The sequence below is a fragment of the Macaca thibetana genome, chromosome 5 (assembly GCF_024542745.1).
Source record: "Macaca thibetana thibetana isolate TM-01 chromosome 5, ASM2454274v1, whole genome shotgun sequence".
NCBI classification, from domain to species: domain Eukaryota; kingdom Metazoa; phylum Chordata; class Mammalia; order Primates; family Cercopithecidae; genus Macaca; species Macaca thibetana.
In genome coordinates, this window is record NC_065582.1 from 165,226,459 (window position 1) to 165,240,613 (window position 14,155).

The 14,155-nt window shown below is 36.8% G+C and overlaps 1 protein-coding gene across 6 annotated transcripts in view; it reads left to right on the forward strand.

Moving 5' to 3' along the window:
* KCNIP4 (potassium voltage-gated channel interacting protein 4) overlaps positions 1-14,155 on the forward strand; it is a 1,211,383-nt gene that overhangs the window by 251,834 nt on the left and 945,394 nt on the right. The gene's annotated exons all lie outside the window — the stretch shown is intronic.

The window sequence follows — 14,155 nt, forward strand, 5'->3', positions numbered from 1 at the left end:
GCAAGAAAGTATTTTTAAAATGTTCCAAAATTATGAGGCTAAACCAACAGTTTTGTTGCCCATGAAATTCCTAGGCAATGCCGTCATTAAGTTAGTGACAGGTGGGACCAAAATTACTTGACACTGATAATATATATATTTTTAACGGACCATCAAACTTCTGAGAGACAAATCTTGGTTAATAGAACACCATACTTTGATTCTGGTCGTAAAGAACTGTTGTGAGCTTTATTTTTCAAATACTGACCTGTATTTGTCTTCTTTAAATGAAGAGAAAAAAAAGAGTAAAGAAACTCACACACTGTAAATAAGTAAGGATGATGTCAGGATGATGTGCCATTTATGATATCATGTCACATTTGACAATGAGCAAGAGGTGATGTGCTGATATAAAGCTGAGAGATGAATTTGAGCAACATTTTACCTAAGAAAGTAAAGTCTTCACGATAATTAACAAAACTGCATATGCAATTATGTTAGTGTAATAAGGGAAAACCATTTTAAGAGAATAACTGACAATCAAATGATTTTAGAGAGCCTCATTAAATATTAATAGATATTAAGAGGATTTTTAATATCCTAATGTTAATTTCCTGTTAATATCCGCATTTTAATCTTTAGGTAATGTGAATTGTGGTGACTTTGGATATTCTTTAAGGAATAATCGTTGAGAGTCTGTATCTGACTTTTGCCAGCTCAGAGCTCTGTGGTGGTTCTCATGCGGTCTTCACCTTTAGATTACAAATGTTTAGTCCCATCACTATGACTTTGACGTTACCAGCATATTCGCTTTCAACATTCAAGTAAGGATGATGTACCATTTATGGTATCATGGCACATTTGAAAATGAGCAAGAGGTGATCTTTCACCTTGCCATGAAACTAGAGAAATATTTTATAAAAGAAAGCTTTCCATGAGGTTTCCATGGTTGTCTGTCCTTTCCTCTCTGATAGGGCAATCCTAAGGTTCTATCTGTTTCTAACTGGATTTAGGTGCAGTTTTCTGCCTGTCTAGCTCATTCTGTTTGTTGAATAGTTTTCTTAAACTTTTGATTTCAAAGAATTTTATGAAAATGGTAAGTGGTTGTGAAGCTGTAAACCATAGGTATTAAATCCAAATTACTGTGGTTGGTACTTTATCACTGGATGGTACTTTAATATATGGAAATTATGGAAAGCTAGTATAGCAGCAATATTTTAAGCTTTATTCAATGCATATTTAGAAATCACTCTAAGTGGGATTGCTTTCTTTTTGAACCACAGGAGAAACAAAAAGAAGCACAGCATCTTTGAACTTTGAGAACAAGGACCGACAGATTATCATAAAGTAGTAACATAGATTTATGACCTGAGAAATGTGATTACAGCAACCTGTTTCTTGTAAAAATTCTTTTCGGCTCAGTCTCTAATACTAAATTTTGTGATATCCAGCCAGAATCTTTACAACTCCTCAAAATGCTACTTGGAAAAGTCAATTTATGCATTTGCTAGATGCTGTGGTAATATACACCATTGATATTGCAGAGTCTAATGTAAAATTCATTAGGACATTTTCAAGTCCTTTAGCTAAGTAATTAATGAAGAAGTAGGAAACAGAGTTGAACTAGCTTAAAAAATTTCCTTTAAAGTTGGATATGCAGGCAGCCGCTAATCGTATCCTGAGCAATCAGCATACATCTTTGTAGTTATCAAAAATTTAAAACAGCACGAACATGTCTTGGGTGATTTTTTTCTTTTTACCAACAATCCCTTTATTTTTATTTTTTGGTCAATCATGTTATCTGAGGAAATAGTGATTTTGTTTTACATTTGAAAACAGGTTAATTCTGAAATATATAATTTTATTTTTGACAGCTGCTTCTCATTTGATGCCAAAATGGGCCATTTATATAAACATAGAACATTGGAAGTGCAAAGAAACTTTTGTGGATACAAACTTTCCTTCAATTTGTCTTATTAGTGTTATCACAAGTTAGAGAAAAGCAGTTTCCTTTTGTGAGAGCTTTTCATGTAAGTTTTGGCAATGCCTAGGATTGCTTACAAATTAAAAATTTAATTTGATTTCTAAAATAATTTTTTTAAAGAGTACAGATTCAAAGATAAATATTTGTCCAGCTAAAATAAGATACATCTATTTTCCCTGAAACTTCCTACATATTTTTTATCATGGCAAATCACTTCTCAAAGAGTGTATTTTACAAACATATGTAATGTCTGTATTAATCATAAAAACACAAGCATTTAAAAAATTTATTTGTTATGTATAGTAAATCACAGAAATCCATATGCAAATATTACAAGTTAATGACCTCAGTTCATTGTAGGATCAAGTATCCTGTTTTCTTCTCAGTTTGAGACCTGCCTCTTGATGTACCATATTACATTCAATTCTAGATGAGGCTCATGCTACCCAATATATTCTTGTACACCTAAATAAATGGAGATAGGTCTTAGGATTGCTCCAAGAATATGACGCTTCTATCAGTGGGCAATTTGTGTATCATAGGAACCCATACAACACCCTATCATATGAATGATTTGTGTATCGTAGGAACCCATACAACACCCTATCATATGAATGATTTGTGTATCATAGGAACCCATACAACACCCTATCATATGAATGCCGCCCCATTGAGAAGGATGAATGTTATTGCTGATATCATGTTTTTGAACTGTTTCTTCTTTATGTGCAAAATTTAGTATTGTCATGTTTTAGGGTACTTATTTGAAGGTTGTTTTGACATTTTTCAATATTCTGTACGTTGTTTGCTTGAAAAGTCAAGACCTGAACACATTTTTCTATTAGCAAGAATTCCCCAAATATATGTGTGTGGTGGTTATTGCCTGGAGCTCTGTTTCAGGCTTCAGGCCTGAAAGTTATAGGCATGTCCAAGTTCAATTCTCCACCTAAGGGAAGCAAAAGCAATTTAAACCCCAAAATTCTGTGAAACACTGAATTGCTGTTTAACTACTGGGTTAAAGTATTTCAAATTTTGTGAAATTATTAAAAGCAGGAGGTAAGAATTCATCATTCCATCAAGTAGAGAGCTTTAGATCAAAGGATGAGAGAGAGAGATGGTGCACATTTGACATATGTTTCACAAGTTTTCACTGAGTGGTTTCCAGCCTTAAACTTGACATCATTGAAGTATTGTGGGACAAGTCACCACAGGCTAGACATATAAATACTTACTTTTTTTTTTTGAGACGGAATTTTGCTCTATTGCCTAGGCTGGAGTGCAGTGGCGCGATCTCAGCTCACTGTAACCTCCGCCTACCAGGTTTTAAGCAATTCTGTCTGCCTCAACCTCCCGAGTAGCTGGGATTACAGGTGCTCACCACCAAGCCCTGCTAATTTTTGTATTTTTAGTAGAGACGAGGTTTTGCCATGTTGGCCAGGCTGGTCTTTAACTCCTGACCTCAGGTGATCCACCCACCTCGGCCTTCCGAAGTGCTAGCGTTATAGGCATGAGCCACCATGCCCGGCCTTAAATATTTTTTTATGCTACATTTTTGAAGTCTGAAGAGAAGGTAAGAGGTGATCCTAAGCAAAATCAGAGACTTAAAGTTTTTTTCTGGCCATGTGCCCTTCCATTTTCTGTTCTCTTCTTCCCCCCTGGAGATGATAGAACAGAGAATTGTATTTCCAACCTCTCTCCCCTATGTATTCTCTCATCCCCCAGCCAGCCACATTTACACATAGGGCAGACACATCTCACACAAAGGATGTGCCCCTAAAGACCTCACATAAATACACACGAGCAAAATTCAAGCTGAATCTTGGCAAAAAATAAATAAAATAAAATAAAATAAAATAAAATAAAATAAAATAAAATGACAGGATTTTCTATTTCCCAGTTCAAGTGGCCCTGGCATGTGGCAGTCAAATAGTTTATATTCTCTTGGCCTGCCTGCTCTGACATTATGCTATTCCTGATTTTTTTTTCAACTTTTCAATCAATTCTTTCCAATTTTGCTGATAAAACAAGATTATATTTCGTATAGCATCATGTAAAATTTGCATTATTCAAATATATATAAAATACCACCATGTTACACTGTTTTCTTGTGCTATTTCTTCCATCGAAATCTATTCTCAAGCAAAAAGAAAGCAAAGAAAAATGATGTTTACACTTGACTGCCAATGAATTTATGGCACTGTTACTTTTCGCAACAGAGTTTACATTTTAAACTTTATCAGGATAATTATTTTGTCCTGTTTAAGTTTATAATCAGGATTAAAGGGACATTTGTGGAGAATTCATAGTCTTGCTTAATCTTCTTATAATCTGCCATTTCTGCCAAATCTGATTACAGGATCCCTGATTAAACAGACAAAACACTTATATATATAGGTAACTGGTTGCCGTCTTGAATTTCAGAAAGAAATTTGCATGTTAATGTTTTTTTACATTGCAAATTATGTTCTTTTTCCTATAATTAGCATATTAGGTAAGCTTGCAGGGTTAAAACCTCTTCTTTCCCAAAGAAGACTGTTTTTATCATTGTCATAACTTTAAAGTAGTAAGTGGTCTGATCTCATAGTCTTAGACGTGGTAAACTCTTAAAACTCACTTGTTTACTGATTGGCTAAACTAATCAATATGTTGCACATGGTTTAAAGGGAAGAGCTCATATTCATAGAAAGAGCTGCATTTAGCCCTGTGCGGTGGCTCACACCTGTAATTCCAGCACTATGGGAGGCCGAGGCAGGTGGATCACCTGGTCAGGAGTTTCAAGCCAGCCTGACCAGTTTGGTGAAACCCCTTCTCTACTAAAGATATGAAAAAATAGCTGAGCATGGTGGCGGGCGCCTGTAGTACCAGCTACTCAAGAGGCTGAAGCAGGAGAATCGCTGGAATCCTGGAGGCAGAGGTTGCAGTGAGCCAAGATCATGCCATTGCACTCCAGCCTGGGCAACAGGGTGAAACTCTGTCTCAAGAAAAAAAAGAAAAGAAAAGAAAAGCTGCATTTGCCCCTCTTGCTAAAGGTAATCAGAGCTTTCTTACCAGAAATTTCAGCACTTACAAATCAGTGCATCGTTTAAGTACTTAAAGAAATGTTTAAGTTTCACGATACAAGACAAAGACTAGAGGATATTATACATTGATTGTGATCTGTATTAGTTCTGTTTCTGACAGGAACGAGATCTTACACTCCAGAAAAGAATGTGATAAAGTGACTCTGTATTGGAGCAATAAGGAGTCATGTGTATTCTCCAGCTGGTAACAGTGAACTATTGAAGAGGCAAGAGATAGGAACCACTTCCAGAGCCTGGAGAGGAAAACTGTGTCCAGAAAGCTTCCAGAGTGGCGGCCTTGAGTACAGGAATATAGCCTACCCACAGAGGCCTGATAGGAAGAAAGCTCAGGGAAGAAAAAAATGCTGGTCTCATTTTTCTCCTACTTTCAGAGTTTCTGCTACTGCTTCCATTGTCTGACCCCATCCTAGAAACCTGCAGGAAAGCTACTCTAAGCAGGAGAAATATGTTCATAGCAGTATTGAATATTTTATATTCACTCACCGCTGGTATAACCACTGACTGGGCTTTTTTATTTAAAATTTGTCACAGTGGTCAAGTTGCTTCCCCTCAAAAGATATTGAAGGTGGCATGAGCAAGCTAATCGTATCTCTGGGTCATGCAGAGGTTCCTATCATTCTACCACATCGTTCACTATCATTGTTTATCTTTTACTTTGACCGTAAAACTCCTCTCAAATATTTCTCTGTATATTTTTTTTTACATTCCAGAAGTAAAGCAAACCTATACGTTCAAACAGATTGACTCTGTATTCCGAGAGAATGTCATTATGATCAGCTAAATTAAATGATATTTGAAATTAATGTGATGTTTGTTATTATGGGAAGATGTTATTACAACTCAGTGAGATGTTGCTGTGGTTTGTGTTTGTTAGGCACGTTGACGTCTGTGTTACTCTGTTTTGCATTGCTGTAAAGGAATACCAGAGGCTGGGTAATTTATAAAGACAAAAGATTTACTTGGCGTATGGTTCTGCAGGCTGTACAAGTATTGCACCAGTATCTGCCTGGCTTCTGGTGATGCCTCAGGAAGCTTACAATCCTGGTGGAAAGTGAAAGTCGAGCAGATGTGTCACATGGCAAGAGAGGAAGCTAGATGAGGGGAGGTCCCAGATTCTTTTTAACAATCAGATCTGTCAGTAACTCATTACACTGGGGAAGGCACCAAGTCATTCATGAGGGATCTACCCCCATGATCCAAACACCTCCCACCAGGCACCATCTCCAACACTGGGCATCACATTTCAACATGTGATTTGGAGGGAACAGAACATCCAAACCATATCAACAGCTTTTCTTGGGCGAAGTTTATTTTCTCTCCAACACTGTTTTTCCAGTCTTGGGATATTTTTGTGGGCTTGGGAAGATAAGATCTGAGGAACTTCCCTTAACTGTGGAAGAAAAGTCCAACTGACCATGACAGAGGTCATCACTGAGGGGTGTGTGTGTGTGTGTGTGTGTGTGTGTGTGTGTGTGTGTGTACAATATATACACACACGTATGTACAATGTATATACACACACACATATACATATATATGCAATATAAACTAGTTTTGCCAACAAATCAGTTTTTAGCAAGTCCCTGCAAAATATGGCTCTGTGCCTAAGGTTATCTATTTCTCCTGCCTAATAGAGATATAGCAGTGGCATCAGGATGTCCCAAGATATTCTTTATTTGGGGCTAATGTTCACTTTATGTTTTTAGAGGAGGGCAAATAAAGCCCTGCAGTGAATCAACATATAATAATGGCTGAGGATGGCCAATGAATCATTATTTTCCAACTTCAGGAAGAACAAATCTGAGAGTAGGACTGAATGAGTAGCCAGGGTGGGCATAGAAGGACTGTGCCAAGGTTTGGCATAAGGGAGCATTTCATCGTTGTATGTATCATCATAAAAAGCATTTCGTCACTTGACACCCTTCTTTACTTGTCTCATATCCGGACTATTAGGCTTTGTTTTGCTTCCTCTAATGTCTTTTCATCATAGTCTTAATCACAATAATATACATATATTACATTATAACTGAAAAAAGTTTGTATTCTGAAAATGTGTTCCAGGAGAACTGTTCTCTCTGCTCAACCGCCAGTCATTCTTCTGAGAGGCAACAGCACAGCATAGAGTTGTGTCAGAATTCCAGCTTCATTCCTAACCCCACAATTGGGAAGACCAGTTAGATGACCCCTCTAAGCTGGGTCATCGCATCTGCAAAATGGGGATCTTTGTATAATTATTTCTGTTACTGGCACACATTTAACACATTTGTCACTATTACTGATCTGGTATCTATAGGATGTTCTGTTAGTTTTATTCAAATTAAATTTTCACTAAAGATAATTGAAATACCTAATCATTATATGCTTCCTGGTAATTAGGAGTAAATAGAAACCAACCTATATAAATGACTGCAATTTTTAAACTCATTTGCCTTTAATTTTATTAGTTTTCAACAACTATAATAGCCATTTATTCATTCAACCAACATTTATTAAGTGATTGTTAAGAGCTGAATCTCGTGGTTCTGCTGAGCTATTTCTTCATGATTCCCAATTGCCCTGTGTCAACTTGCCAGTACAGCAAATAAATATGAAGCAGTTAACTCAACCAACCAACATATGCTAAGATTTCAAAAAGCAGAGGAAAACTATCTCTTGCTATTTCAGTCAAGGACAGTTTTAGGCAAGGACAATGGGCAAGGTAGGTGAAGCAACGAGACTGTAAAATATGTTCCTCTGAAAAAATTAGAAAGAGGCTTATGAGAGGGGAGCCAAGCAGGAAGGGTGAGGAAGCAGCTGGGGAGAGAGAGGATTAGTGGGATTATTTGTAGGAACAGGGAGTTTTGCTAAAAAGCTAAATTGTCCACACAATCCAGATTGCTGCAGAAACTACCGGCCAAGCCCAACAGAGGGTCCTGTTGTCTGTCTGGAGCAATATTTCGATGGCTTTTTGAGTGGTCAGGTAGGAAATGTTGCATTTTATCAATTAAACACCTGTTCAGATCCTATTTTCTTTCCTTGGAACCCTGCTTCATTCTGTGATGTATATTGATTTATTTTCTTTTTGAGCTCTGATAGTACAAGTTGTCTGTCCCATATTGTTCAGCATTTAATTACTAGTCAACCCTGTATATTGAACAGATTCAGGTGTTCAAGTTGTATCTCAGGTAGATCAGGATCTTCTAAATGACAGAAAACCTGGTTCAGTATCTCATCATTGAAATGCTTGGACCAGCAGTGTTTTGGTTTTTGGACGCTTCTGGATTTTGGAATATTTGCAGAATATATACTGGTTCAGCATTCCTAATCTGAAAATTTGAAATCCAAAGTGCTCCACTGAGCATTTCCTTTGAGTGTCCATTGAGCATTCAGAAAGGTTCAGATTTTGGAGCAGTTTGGATTTCATATTTTTGAATTAGGGATACTCAACCAGTAATACTTAATTATCCAGCTGAACCCAAACACAGTGTTTACTGCACAGTAGTTGCTTTAAAATATAGATTATTTCCTTATGGTGTTGTGAGAGGATATCATAAATAAATATGTGTCTTTGCCCATATAATTTAATGTGTTCATTTCTGCATCACATTATTAGACTTAAGCTATACTATTGAGTATCTCACAGGGAGCCTAGCCCGAAGTACCAAACCTAGGGTGTGCTGGGGCTAAGGTATAAAACCAGATTTGTTAGAATCTGAACTACATCTTTGTTTGAATCTGAACTATATCTTTGTTTGACTACATAGTTTTCCCCTGTCAAATTCAAATTCACCCTTAAGAGCTGTGTGATTACTTTAATTCTCAGCTCAAATATCACCTAGTGAGACATCTCCTGACCATCCAATCCAAAAGAACCCCTCCCATACATATTTTCATATTATCATTGTCTTGAAATTTCTTTTACAGAGAGGGTCACCAAAACTGGGACATTTTTGAGAGTAAAAAGAGGCAATCTTAATAATCACAGCAGGAAAACAGGCATAAATCCAAACTGTCCCAGACAAGCTGGGAGGCATGGTAGTCTTTTCCATAAAAATTATCACTACCTAAAATAACACAGAATATTTACAAATGTCTGTAAAGGTGGAATATACACTTTTTAAAATAATTATGGGTTTTTTGCTGTTTATTGTAATCCAGTGCCTAGACCATACTGGTGCACAGTCAATGTTCATTACATAGTCGTTGGAAGTACTACAAAATTGAACACCAGTGCTTTTAAGGGGACAAAGCTACACCATCTCCTGCCTGTTTCTTTGCATATCTTTTCCACAGTTGGTAGAATTGTGACTTCCTAATCACTTCTGATCTTGGCTACTTCAGCTGCTCATTCTAATCTCTGTTATGATTCTGCTGTTCTATCTCTGCCTGGTACTTCCTCCAATTATAAAAGTAGTTATAGATAATTGAGATTATTATAAATAATTGAAAGTGTGAATTCTCTCTAACTGTACTCAGAGGAGGTGTAACTAAATGGGGTAGGTCCTGTATATTTGCTCATTTATTTAAAAAGTCATGTATCTTATGGTTGATTTATGTATAAATGTCAATGTATTTGCATTTCCTCATTTTTCTACAGAGAACATAGTATATGTATAATGGTTGAATTTTAATGTTTTTTAAATTAAAAAATACATAGTTATATCTCTATACAATAAACTAATAAATTAATATTAGAAATGTAGAGGTTCCTCCCATCTTCAACTATGGTAAAATTACTGGAAACAAAAAGATACAGCCTTGGCTGTACTATCATTTTAGAGATTTTACATGCGCACACAAACATATTACCATGCTTTGAGTAAAGTATTACTGGGCTTTAAGTTGATCTGTTCTCTAGCTGCAGTTTTCTTCTCCTGGAGAAATTAGTAAATTTTCTGGGCTCAATATCATTACCTCTACAATGGGAAGATTTTTATTTTGCAAGGTCACCAGATTAGGATAAGTGACTCAATGCCTGCCAAGTCAGTCACGTCCCTGTTCTATAATATGTTAAGATACATAGAGCCTGTTTTATGATAAGAGATACAAAAAGAATTTCATAATCATCTTGTAATTCCCTGAGCCAAACAAAAGTCAAAAGGCTTTGAAGAGCTAGGAAGCCAGTTCTATAAAAAGCTTTTAGAACTTTAAAGATCAGTTTTATGCTGTGTCTACTGAATTCCCCCAAGGGAAACTATATAGCCAAGGGCTGGGCATGTTCCCAAATCCATGCAAATGTTCCCTCCAATGATGCCCTCCTAGCCTGTCTTCAAGTAAAAGCACAAACCCTGAACTTGGAAGGCTGAGAAGCTCTTTTGCACTCAAAGTGGTACAAGTCCTGAAAACAACGGCAACAATATAGACAACATTATGTTTATCATGTCACTCATGTAAAGATTTTTTTTGCGTCAGAATGTATTCTTGGATCATAGACATGTTACATCTCAATGGATCTTAAAAATCATTTGGTCAGGCTGGGTGCAGTGGCTCACGCCTGTAATCCCAGCACTTTGGGAGGCTGAGGCAGGCAGATCACGAGGTCAGGAGATCGAGACCATCCTGGCTAACACGGTGAAACCCCGTCTCTACTGAAAATACAAAAAAATTATCCAGGCATGGTGGCGGGCACCTGTAGTCCCAGCTACTCTGGAGGCTGAGGCAGGAGAATGGCGTGAACCCGGGAGGTGGAGCTTGCAGTGAGCCAAGATCACACCACTGCACTTCAGCCTGGGCGACAGAACAAGACTCCATCTCAAAACAAAAACCAAACCAAAACAAACAAACAAACAACAACAAAAAAATCATTTGGCCTGCTTTCTTTATTTTCAGAAGAGACAATTGAACCTTAGTTATTCAAGTGATATTACCAAGATTATAACAGCTAATTGGTTCATGTACTGATTATTACTCTCCCATTCCACAAGCACATTATTCTCACAACCTTACATTGTGAAAAGTGCCTCAGGTGGTGGCTTGGTGGGGTAGAAACACTTAGACTTGGCAGACAAAATGATCTGAACTTTTATCTTAGCACCATCACATCTTAGCAGGTGACCTTGGACAAGTTCATATTCCCCCCATGATACCAGTTTCCTCATCGGAAAAAATAAAGCAATCCCAATTCAAGGTGCCACTGAGTACTTTTACAAGCCAGCATTTGTAAGGACAGTGACTGGAATCAGTACTCATTCAAATAGCACTAAGTCCTATTTCGGATACTTATATATCAGTGTAGTATATTATTTTAAATTCCTTAGAAAATGTTAAAATGTGTTCACTTTCTATTGATTTTAAAATGTTCCAAATTAGGTAAAACATATGACTCAAAGATCTCCTTCATAAATGATAATATTATAAATTAATATACTTAAAGGGTTTTACTTAATTATGCTTTAATACTCTCCTGCCAAAAGATATTTTCCTACCCAAAAATGTCAGATGACTTGTATATTGCACAAATATGTGCAATATATATTCTTGCTAACACTTTTTGAGTCTAAACTCCTTAATTTTCAAAAAATTTGTAATTAAGTTTTTTTTTCCCACCAAAAATAAGATTAACTATTAATCTTGGCTTTCTCGTGGGATATGAAGTATAGTAAAAAATGGTTTACACTACAATAACATGTATACATTAGTTACTTCAGAAGCCAATATTAACAGCTACTCATTCTTTAAATTATTTATGAAATATTATAAAAGCACGAGAGATTTGCATAGATGTTAAAGTCCTATTTTAAGGAAAGACGAACACATTTAATACATTTTATTATTTTATGTTTTAAGTCTTCAAGTATTACCAGTGAAATAAGATGGAGAGAATAATTTTATGATGAAATATGAATTTAAAACTTTCAGTTGGTATATAAATTTGAGCAGTGCACAAAGACTGCACTCTCAGAGTTTAGAATAAGAAAAGTAGTCATGGGAAGTGTGAAATCTGTCCATTCCAGCTTCTAAAACACACAAGAATTCAGGAACATGCTGCTTCCTTTTCTTTCATTTAATATGGTAGCAATATTTTTATTTTAAAGTAAGCATTTTCTGTGTGCTTTCGAGATTTTTTTTTAATTTTTATTTTAGGTTTGGAGGTACATGTGTTGTATAAGTAAACTTGTGTCACTAGGGTTTGTTTTACAGAATTTCATTAGCCAGGTAGTAAGCCTAGTACCCAATAGTTATATTTTCTGCTCCTCTCCCTCCTCCAACCCTCCTCCCTCAAATAGGCCCCAGTATCAGTTGTTCCCTTCTTTGTGTTCATGAATTCTCATCATTTAGCTCCCATTTATAAGTGAGAACATGTGGTATTTGGTTTTCTGTTCCTGCTTTAGTTTGCTAAGGATAATGACCTCCAGCTTCATCCATGTTCCCACAAAAGACATGATCTTGTTTAAGCATTTTTTTTTCTAACTGGCAAGACAGTACACTATAGATCCTGATGTCTGTAGAACAATAAGTCTGTGCTTCAAATCTGGCTTCACTACCCCATCTGTACTAAAAATACAAAAAATTAGCCGGGCGTGGTGGCCAGCGCCTGTAGTCCTAGCTATTCGGGAGGCTGAGGCCGGAGAAGGGCGTGAACCCGGGAGGTGGAGCTTGCAGTGAGCCGAGATCGCGCCACTGTACTCCAGCCTGGGCGGCAGAGCAAAACTCTGTCTCAAAATAAAATAAAATAAAATAAAACAAATAAATAAATAAATAAATAAAAATAAAAGTAAAAAAAAATCTGGCTTCACCAATCACTAGTCTATGATCTTGGGCAAGTTACTTATCTGAGGTTCAGTGACCTTATGAATAAATTGGAGATAATGATAGTCCGACCTTCATGAGGTTTTTGTTAATAAAGGCAAATGACATGAAGACTTAAAATAGAGCCCGATACAATGTGTAATTGTTCAGTCACAAGTGTTTTTATTGTAATAATCTTCGTAATTTCAGCAAAGGTCTGTTGTGTCTTTCATATGTGCGGCACATTCAGAAGGTACGGTAAGGGCTTTTAAGATGCGTGAGGCAATAGCTGCGCCATAAAGGAGCTTAACATTTAGTGGAGAATCTAAAACATACAGGCATGCCTCATTGTATTGTGCTTTGCTTTATTGCACTTCTCAAATACTGCATTTTTTACAAATTGTAGTTTCATGGCAACCCTGTGTTTTGCAACACTATCAGCGCCATTTTTCCAAAAACACATGTTCATTTCATGTTTCTGAGTCACATTATGATCATTGTAATATTTCATAGTTTTTCATTATCATTATATCTTTTATGACGATCTGTGATTAGTGATCTTTGAGGTTACTATTGTAACTGTTTTGGAGTGCCAGCAGCCATACCTACATAGGACAGGGAACATAATAAATGTTGTGTGTGTTCTCACTGCTGCACTGACCAGCTATTCCCTGTGTCTTTTCTTCTCCTTGGGCCTCCCTATTTCCTGAGACACAACAGCATTGCAACTAGTTCAATTAATAACTTTTTAATGGCCTCTAAGTGTTCAAGGGAAAGGAAGAGTCGCACGTCTCTCACTTTTAAATCAAAAGCTAGAAATAATCAAGCTTGGTGAGGAGGGCATGTCGAAAGCCAATATAGCTGAAATCTCATGTCAAACTGTTAGTTAAGTTGTCACTGCAAAGGAAAATTTCTAGAAGGAAATTAATATTGCTACTCTAGTGAAGACATGAATAATAAGAAAGTGAAACAGCTTTATTGCTGATATAAAGAAAGTTTTAGTGGTCTGGGTAAAAGATCAAACCTGCCTCAACACCCTCTTAAGCCAAAGCCTAATCCAGAGGAAGTCTCTGATATAGTTTGGATATGTGTCCCTGCCCAAATCTCATGTCGAATTACAATCCCCAGTGTTGGAGGTGGGAGAAAATTGGATCATGGGGGTGGGTTTCTCATGAATGGTTTAGCACCATCCCCTTGGTACTGTTCTCACAATAGTGTGTGAGTTCTTGCAATATCTGGTCATTTGAAAGTGCGTGGCATTGGCTGGGCGTGGTGGCCCATGCTGGTAATCTCAGCACTTTGGAAGGCCAACGTGGATGTAATCACTTGAGGTCGGGAGTTCGAGACCAGCCTGGCCAACATGGTGAAACCCTCTCTCTACTAAAAATACAAAATTTAGTTGGGC